The sequence below is a fragment of the Brassica napus genome, chromosome C8 (assembly GCF_020379485.1).
Source record: "Brassica napus cultivar Da-Ae chromosome C8, Da-Ae, whole genome shotgun sequence".
Lineage (NCBI taxonomy): Eukaryota > Viridiplantae > Streptophyta > Magnoliopsida > Brassicales > Brassicaceae > Brassica > Brassica napus.
In genome coordinates this window covers 16,064,442-16,073,763 of record NC_063451.1, presented here as the reverse complement: position 1 = coordinate 16,073,763, position 9,322 = coordinate 16,064,442, and the positions used below count along the sequence as shown (strand labels likewise).

General features: G+C 35.0%; 2 long non-coding RNA genes across 2 annotated transcripts; one reads left to right on the top strand and one right to left on the bottom strand.

The window, feature by feature from the left end:
• Positions 1–2,995: 2,995 nt before the first annotated feature.
• Positions 2,996–3,665, bottom strand: LOC125591383. Its single transcript, XR_007327372.1, has 2 exons — positions 3,406–3,665; positions 2,996–3,329 (listed from the first exon to the last, which is right to left on the bottom strand). It is a non-coding gene; the product is annotated as an uncharacterized LOC125591383 (long non-coding RNA).
• A 3,989-nt stretch (positions 3,666–7,654) lies between these two features.
• LOC106377355 lies at positions 7,655–8,914 on the top strand. The gene is made up of 3 exons (XR_001275790.3): positions 7,655–7,682; positions 7,774–7,891; positions 7,965–8,914. It is a non-coding gene; the product is annotated as an uncharacterized LOC106377355 (long non-coding RNA).
• The last annotated feature ends 408 nt before the right edge of the window (positions 8,915–9,322 follow it).

The window sequence follows — 9,322 nt, the reverse complement described above, 5'->3', positions numbered from 1 at the left end:
TCTTTCCATGTTTTCCTTGGTATAGGTGTGTGGAGTTAGTCTCTTGGAGCTTTGGTCTCTTCTATCCAGAGCTTTGTGGTTTTTCAGTTGCATGCCGTCTTGTATGTTCTTGTTTAGTCTGTGAGGTGTTTCTTACTTTTTAGCTACTGGTCGTGATTCCGGTGTTTTAGGCATATATTTTCCTGCTTTTTGGTGGTTTTGGACTTTCGATTATTATTCTCCCTTCGGCCCGCTTTCTTAGTTTATGTGTTGGTTGTCTAGTTTCTTATTCTTAATTTAATTATCTTATGATACTAATAGTGAAATAAATATAATTTGTAAATAAAATAATAAAAATTAGTAAAAATAATAAAATGATGAAAAGTCTTGCTATTTTTAGGTGTGAATAAATTAAATATTTAAAATATATTTATATTATTTTATTTATTTCTTGAATTTTAGAGACCAATAAGTGTGAGAAGGATTAGATAATACACAATTAGAAATTGATAGAGAAAATTGCAATAATTTAAAAGAAGAAGAATTTAAATACAAAAAAATACATGAGGACACATGTCAACAAACTCCTCTTCCACATGTCATAAGAAGGGAAAAATCCAACTTTATATATATAGATTGATAGTGTTTTATATATTTTACTAGGATAGGTCCGCACTACGCGCATGATTTGATAATCGTGTGATGTAGCGCGGGATTTGATAATTGTGTGATGTATATAACTATATTATTGTGTATTTTCATTATATGTGTTTATATTATGATTTGCAAAAGAGGTATATAATAAGTTTGATGGTTTTGAAGTACATTTGAGCGTGAATGGTTTATAAATGTTAAGAATGTTTAAGTTGAAATTTTGATGGTTGTGTTTATATTAATAGTTTGCTGCATATATAATATTATATAATTTGGTTGATGTTAACGTAGTCTTTTGGTTGGATGTTATTGCAATTCCAAATACATAATTGATTGGTTAATGTGAATGGCTTGAAAAAGGTGATTTGTTTATGAGTATCATTTGTTGGAATGGCTTGAGATATTAGAGCACGTCCATCAGGCGTTTCTTACTGGAGTTAGTAAAGAAAAAATATATTAAAATAATAAAAAAGAAACAGTAAAGTAGCGATACGATTCTTAAATAAGCGCTGCAAAAACCGGTTCTAAAACTAAGCTGTCATATGTTAATTTCTAATTGGCTTCACAGAAATTAATTTTGACTTTAACATTATACATTATTAAACTATTATTACTTTTTCAATTAGAACCTGCTTTTAAGAGATTTGCCGTTGAGGTTACTCTAACGGATTTTGTTATATTTTATGATAGACTGCATTAAACATCGAGGAAAACAATGAAAATTATAAAATAAAATAAGTGATTATTATATTAGTTAATCAATAGTTCCACATAGTGAATATACTGATCAAAGTTACTTGTCGTCAAGGGTACTAATTTTTATTGTTGTCGTTTTGTTTTTCTTAAATAGCTAATCTGAACTTTTTCATTTATATATATTGAAATGATATAAAAAATTTATATAACCTTGTATGCCTTATTTACTATTTAGTCTAGCCAAATTTCTGTAAATGTGTTGATCTTTAAAGTTTTACTGTTTTGGCTTTTTAAGAATAATTTGCTATTTTCCAGACCAAATTATTTTTAATAGTAAATATGGTATATCATGTTGATTTGACCTCCTCTTTGTTTTAATTAATTAAATTGTTGACTATCAAATATATTTTATGGCATTTTATTATTTTTAATATTATCATCTTTATATTGTGTTTTTAATTAATTAAAACATATATTCATCACGTTTTTGTAAGCGTCTGAATTAAAATTAATGTTAACTTCAATTATTGATTTGTTATTTTTATTTGAAATCATAAATATGTGTTATCTTTGAAAGAATTTTCATAATTATAACTTTTTAACAGTTTCTGAAATGTATGTTTTACTCTTCTATAATATAGTTTCTTGATAATTAATTCACTGATATTTTATTTTTATTTTACCTTTTTAATATAATGGAAAAGTGAATAATTGATTCATCGTAATAGAGTATTATTTAAAATTTGTTAGGCATAATGAATACATAATTTTATTAGTTACTATTTAGAAAAAAATACAACTGAATATCTTATATGTGAAATGTAAAAAAAGTATTGTCCAAATAACAAATTAAAAATTTTATTTTATTTATTTTATTTTATTATTCATTTAAAGAAATTAATTTATATATATATATATATAATATGTTATAAAATTTTTTTACTATAACTTTAGATTTAACGATATTTATTCACCAAATTTATTTTTCTTGCATAAAACTAACCTTCAAAATATGGAAAATTTAATATGGTGTTACACCAAAATTCATTCATCAGATTTATTTTAATATAGACGTTCATTTTTATTCATAATACTAATGACAAACTCTATTAATTTTATGTACACCTATATTAGTTAGAATTAAAATCTATATAAAAACTGCGGTTAGAAAGCATTTATAGAGAGCCAACACTAACATTTGTGGACATATTCATCTATGTTGGTTAGTGTCACGTTGATGCTGACAAAACAAAAAGATTGTCTCCTTGCTTTTCAATTATAACAACTAACAACTTTGAGTGTCAAAGCTAGATTCCGATGTGCTTTGTATCTATGTAGATTTCACTGTTGGTATGGTGAGTTCACCGTCACATATGTTTATTCTGAGTGAATTTTAATGGTCTTCCAAATGGTGGGATGACATGAGATACAGAGACTGAAACACTGTTTTTTTTTTCTTGCATTTACTATGTGAACCATCTCTATCTTCATCTTCACTTTTCTCATGATTTTTTCTCAAGTCCTTTGCTTATTATCTGTCTTTTCTGCTAATTAATACATTCTCTAATCATGATTGATACAAATAAATATTTGTAGTTCTCTCAGCAGTGAACGATTGAAGCTACACCATCATCTTCTTGACAAAAGAATCAAAGATCAAACGAAATACTAAAGCAATCATTTGTCAAATAGGTGATTTTATCGTTCAACATATAAGCCAACATACCATATGTTTTCTAACGATTGATTTACAACCTTCCCAAAACTATGCGATAAACAAAAATACAATGGTCTTAAGAACAGATAGATCTTGGCTGACAATGCAACCCCGGACAGAGACTTTCTCCTCCTCTCTCCAGTCCTCTTTCCGTGTCCACTGAAGCAAGGAGTACCTCAGTGAAGCAAGAGGCGGACACGGCCAGGGGTAAGAACTCCCTGTTTCATCGGGAAACCTTGCTTGTCGCACCCTCCCATGATCTTGAAGACGTACCCTTGAACTCCTGCATATTAGACTAAACAGAAATTAAATTAACCATTTTAAAGACTCATTAGATAACTAAAGTAGACAGTTTTTACCTCGCCCAAAGCATCTCCGCTAACTTCCTGGGAGAGCCTCTTGTCGTAAAAGGCACGGCTGCAATATAAATAAACCAAACTCAAATCATTTGTCACAACAGGGACCAGTAATGTTGTTATTGTCGGTTCATAATAAGCTAGTGAATATATCAGACACATGCGATTTCAATACTGCAGCAGGTAGTAAACAGATTATACGGCTAGATTCAAAGAACATGCCAAGAAGGAGTCACATGTGCTCTTGTTTATCTTGTCCTAGAGTTGACCATGTTGTAACAATAAAGAGAGATTCAACGTAGGGATAGGGTTAACGCTTTCTGCAATCTAAACAAAACTGGTCTTCTCTGATAACCAAATAGAAACGAGACGTCGAGTTAGGGCATGTTTATTTCTCTATCTGGATGAAGATGAGAGTTTTGTTTGTTTAGGCACTAAAAGTGCAACTCATTCAGATGGATCATTCGGATGACTTTTGAAAATTTAGGCTTAATTTTAAAGTCCATTCAGCTGAACCAATTTGGATCATTTGAATGGAGATGGTTCATTCAAAATGGTATAATGTCTATTATACCCCTAATGTAATTCACAAATTATAAACCTAAACATAATATCATTTTTGTCACAAACGAAAACTGACAAAACTACAAAAACACTTTTTCCCGTGCTAAAAACTATTTTTTCACGCCAAAACCCCAAAACGCATTTTCCCGCTAAAATTGCAAAAAAAAAAATTTCCGTCAAAATTGCAAAAACGTGTTTTTCCGCAAAAACCGAAAACATGTTTTCATGCCAAAATCACAAAAAAAAAATGTTTTCACGCCAACACCCCAAAATACTTTTTTCCGTCAAAACACAAAAAACACGTTTTCCCGCCAAAGTCGCAAACCGCAAACCGCAAACCGCAAAAATGCGTTTTCCCGCCAAAACCGCAAAAAAAGCGTTTTTCCGCCAAAACCGCAAAAACGCGTTTTCCCGCCAAAACCGCAAAAACGCGTTTTCCCGCCAAAACCGCAAAAAATGTGTTTTCCCGCCAAAACCGCAAAAGCATGTTTTCCCGCCAAAATCGCAAAAATGTGTTTTCCTCCAAAAACGCAAAAATGCGTTTTTCCGCCAAAAACATGTTTTCCCGACAAAACCGCAAAAACGTGTTTTCCTGCCAAAATCGCAAAAATGCGTTTTTCCGCCAAAATCGCAAAAACGTGGTTCCCTCCAAAACCGCAAAACGTGTTTTCTCGCCAAAAACGTGTTTTCTCGCCAAAAACGTGTTTTCCCGCCAAAACCACTAAAACTTGTTTTCTCGCCAAAACAAAAAATTTGTATTTTCCCGCCAAAACCGAAAAAATCATTTTTCCGCCAGAACCGAAAAATCTTGTTTTCCGCCAAAACATAAAAAAGTGTTTTCTCGCTAAAATCGAAAAAACTTGTTTTCCCGCCCAAACTGCAAAAAGAAAACTCGTTAATTTTGAAATAATTCTAATGTAAATATATTAAACTAAATTATTAAATGTAATATAGTTAAAATTAATATTAAACATATGATTAAATCAACACAAAGATATTTTGGTAATTTCTTTACTAAACTCATTTGAATGGAAATGAAAATAAAGAAACAAACATAAGATCCATTTAGATGATTCATCTAGATGAGCTATGTGGATGGACAAACAAACAATCACAAAAATCTGAATGGATCATTTGAATAGATCATACAAATGAATCATTTGGATGAAGATGGCAAATGGTGAAACAAACAGCCCCTTAATAGAAATAATAAGTCTAGTTTTGGTGTAAAATATGAGAGCATAAGTCAAGAAAAATATACATTCTCATCCACCAAAGCAATATAAACAGCCATGAAATCACCACCCTTGTTCATATTCTTTGCTTCCCATAAATGCAGAAGCTTTATCACAATGGTCTCCCTATACCTACCAGCCTTCAACTCTGAAACCAGACGTTGCAAATTTTCCATTATCGTACTGAATTTGAGAGTCAAAGGATTGAAGTGATGATTTGCAGGGGATTGAGACTTACATGTTTATACTTGCAGTTTCACTCTATCCAAGTATATGGGAGAGGCATTGAATGAGAGGACTGGGAAGTTGTTGTTGATGATGGCGTTATAGACGACGTTTGGACTCAACGCACTTGCTTAACGTCTCCGGATTTCTTTCACCGGTATGTGGAGACCAAAGGATAAGACACGACTGCTCTACTCCACCGGGATATGTAACACCACATTCGGTCAAACCATTCCTCTTCCAAACCTCCACAAACATGGCCTCTCTCCTAATCTCTACCTCAACCACCATCTCCTTCGCCATTTCCATCGGAGACAAACTCCCCTACTCCACTTTCTCCTAGCTCGATCCCACTACGGTGGTCTTAAAACAGTCACCGTCTCCTCCCTAACTGCCTGAAAGAAAACAATCCTCTTCGCTAGCCCATGAGCTTTCACTCCAACCTGCTCGCAGAAACACATCCATAGATTCATTAAAGCCGGAGAGCTCAAATCCAAAACAAAGAAGGCAGTAACAATGGAAAGTGAAGCATGAAATGATGAATTATACGATACAAACTCAACTATTTATAGTTGCAGATTCACCATCTTGAAGAAAAAGAGATGCATTGAATGAGTTAATATTAACTTACATTCACGCACAACGTCTCAGAAATTGTGAAGAATTTCATGTGTCACCGGCACCGTAGAACACAGAAGAGAGAAGAACACGCATGTCTCACGCTATCAGATCAGGGTTACAGGCACGAGCTTCTGGACCTAATGAACCATCTGAATTAAAGCCCAACCAATTTCCAATTAATGAAGTGTTGCGTTTTAGTCTGCGGACACGTGTCGACCGTACGGAAGCCGACGTGGAATCCTACGTGTCACACTCAGGAGTGAGAAAACATTATTTTAGATATATAGATTAGAATCACTATCTTATTATATAAAGTAGACTTTGTCTCTCTCCTCGTGTTGCCACGTCCAGTAATCAAACCGACTGCGTTTCATTAACGGAGGTCTTCTTCCGAGTCTGGGCTTTAGTTTTGTTTAAGAAACAGGCCTTATAGCAAGAAACTCTAATCCTATCGTTTCGCTTCCCATCTGATCCTAGGGTTCATCACAATTTTTTTTTCTTTTATTTTTTGCTTCATCACAGTTTTGTTCACAGGGTTTCATGGTTTGAGATTACAAAATCGACGTGATGAATATCTTCATAGGGTGTCAATGCGTCATTTCGTCTCCGCATTCATCAACCAAATGCGCACGGTTACATATTCGTTGCAGTAAACCCATTCGTAACTCCATCGGCCACGATCTTGCCTGCAATATGAGTATAAATAGGTCCGTCTTCTCTTCTCAATCTGATTATAGTTAATTTTTTTCCGAAAAATGGCTATCTTCGAGGTTATCTCCAAGGTTCTTCCTTCTGATTTGAAGTCCGTAGGTGTTCTTCCAGATTGCTGCGATTCTGGGAGGTCAGGAATGTTAAAGGCGGTGGGATTATGTGTGTTGATTTGCTCTTACTGGATTCAAAGGTGAGTTTGTTCTGGCACTTCTGATAATAGTTGTGTTATAATAATTCCGGCAACCTGCTGTCAATATTGCTCAGCTGTTCTGTTCATATCTTCATAGAACTGTTCCTAAGATGGTTAATGGAACAGAAGAATGCTGGATTGCTGGGTAGTTTCCTTCCTTTTTGAATCATCATTTCATTGATCACGACAATGATGGCATATATATGGTTTTAATTAAAGTCGCTTCCTTTTTTAAAAAAAATTGGTTCTTAAATCTGTGAAAAATATAGCTTTATGAGCAATATCGTTTATTGATTAGGTTTTCTTTGTAAATGTGTTTCAGCCAACGTGAAATCAAGGAATCGCTAATTCGCTCACCAACCAACAACCCAAAAAACAAAAAATGTACCGTGTTTCATCTGGTCTTGCAACGACATCAAAACTCTCTACCGTAAGTGGCACTAAAACTGAAAAATCATCGGTTGATGGGTCTTCAAGAAGTAGTGGCTCATCAAGCTAAGGATTGTGACAGAAATCGCCAATGTCGGTAGGCAACAAGAGGCTGTTATTACTACTATCTTTCCGGAAAATCCTGAAAGTTTTCAGAAATTCTGTGAACTGGTTCGTGTTTGATATACAACATGTAGCAGTTAATCCTGTTATATAATACATCTGATATGATGCAGGTTGGACCAATGAATATAACTGATTCAGTATAGATGTGGGTCTGAAAAGGAATTTGTTGTACTGTACAGGTAAGTTTATTCATGGAAATATTCTTTTTTTCCCCAGGCTGTTGTTGTTATTCGTCCTCTAATCCGGACAGTGTTGTTTATTGATGGTTAGTGTTGGAGTGCACACACCCGGAGAGCTCAAAGCACTAGAGAAGAGAATGGAATCTTCTCAGCTCTGAACTAGGAACCTCACAACCAGTGACTTAGTGAAAGATCACCTGCGTTACTTGGTAAGTCTCTTTAGGCAATAACTCTCGTTGATTAATGCAAGTGATATGTGAACCTCACTTTGTATATGTTCAGATGGGTGGAAGATCAAGTGTTGAAGAAGAGGTTCTCTGCAAGTTCACCTTCCCTGAGAGACATGGTGCTCTGATGAACTTCTTGGACTCTTTCAGTCCACGTTGGAACATTTTTATTAATATAATTATGCAATTGTTTTAGGCTTCTCCTTCGTTGGTGATATTGACACTTCGGCTCCATTCGAGTCAGTGAGAGAAGCCGCCACTCGCTTTGGCGGATTCGGTTTCTAGAAACCTTCTTCCCTTAACAACATCCCAAAGCATCTCAGGTCTCATCTCTCTCTCTCTCTCTCATCTTGGTTTATAGGGTTTATTTACTGAATTTGTTAGAAAAACATCTTGCTTAAATCTTAAAATGTCGTGATGCGTGAAGCTTAAAGTTTCGAACTTTTGCTACAGGACGATGTGGACAAAGCTAATATTGTGGCGAGTGAGTTATAGAAAGAACTTATCTCCAAAGAAGGAGAAGCTTTGAAAGTCTTGAAGTCTCGAGTCGACCAAAGCCATAGTTGAAGAGCTCAAATCAAAGCTACACGGAAAAGAAGACAACGAGAACTGCGACATGAACGTTCTGAAAGAGCTAAACCAAGCCAAGACGAATCTTTGCAAGACGACAGTAGATCTCGCTGCTATATGTGAGTCCGTCGAGTTACTAAACAAGAGACTTGAAGAGGAGCGAGCTGCGCTCGAGAAGACACGAGAGAGGTTAAACTCTGAGAATGCGGCAGAGATCTCAAAGGAGATTCAGAGACTAAGTGATGATGTGTTGGAGTTTAGTAAAACAGGGTAAGAAGCGCGTTTTGCGGTTGATAAAGCTGTGTTTGAGATCGAACGGATGAGGAGCAAGATCAAAGCTGCTGAGATGCGTTTGGTCGCTGCTAGGAAGATGAAGGAAGCTGCTAGAGTGGCTGAAGCAGTTGCAATAGCTGAAATCAAAGATGTCACCAGGAGTAGCAGAACAAGAGAGACGTTGCATGAGGAGACTCTTGAGAAGATAGAAGAAATGGCTCAAGAGATTAGAAGCAGCAAGAGGACAATTGAGGAAGGTCTGGAGAGAGTGAACTCCGCAAAAATGGAAGCAGAAGAATAAGAGACACAATGGCAGTGGTCAGAACGTAGGAGGAGATCATCATCATCTTACAAGGGCAAGTACAAGAACAAGAGAGAGACAGTTCTGATGGATGTAAACGGTCTGGATATGTATTACAAGATCAATCTCAAAATAGGATAAGAACAAATCTGTAACTGCAAGTCCACTTTTTTGTATTGATTCGAAATGTTTTGTTACAAGAATAAGACAAGGTTTTCTCTCTCTTGCACTACACTCTAAATCATACATAATGCTCACAGACGTTATTC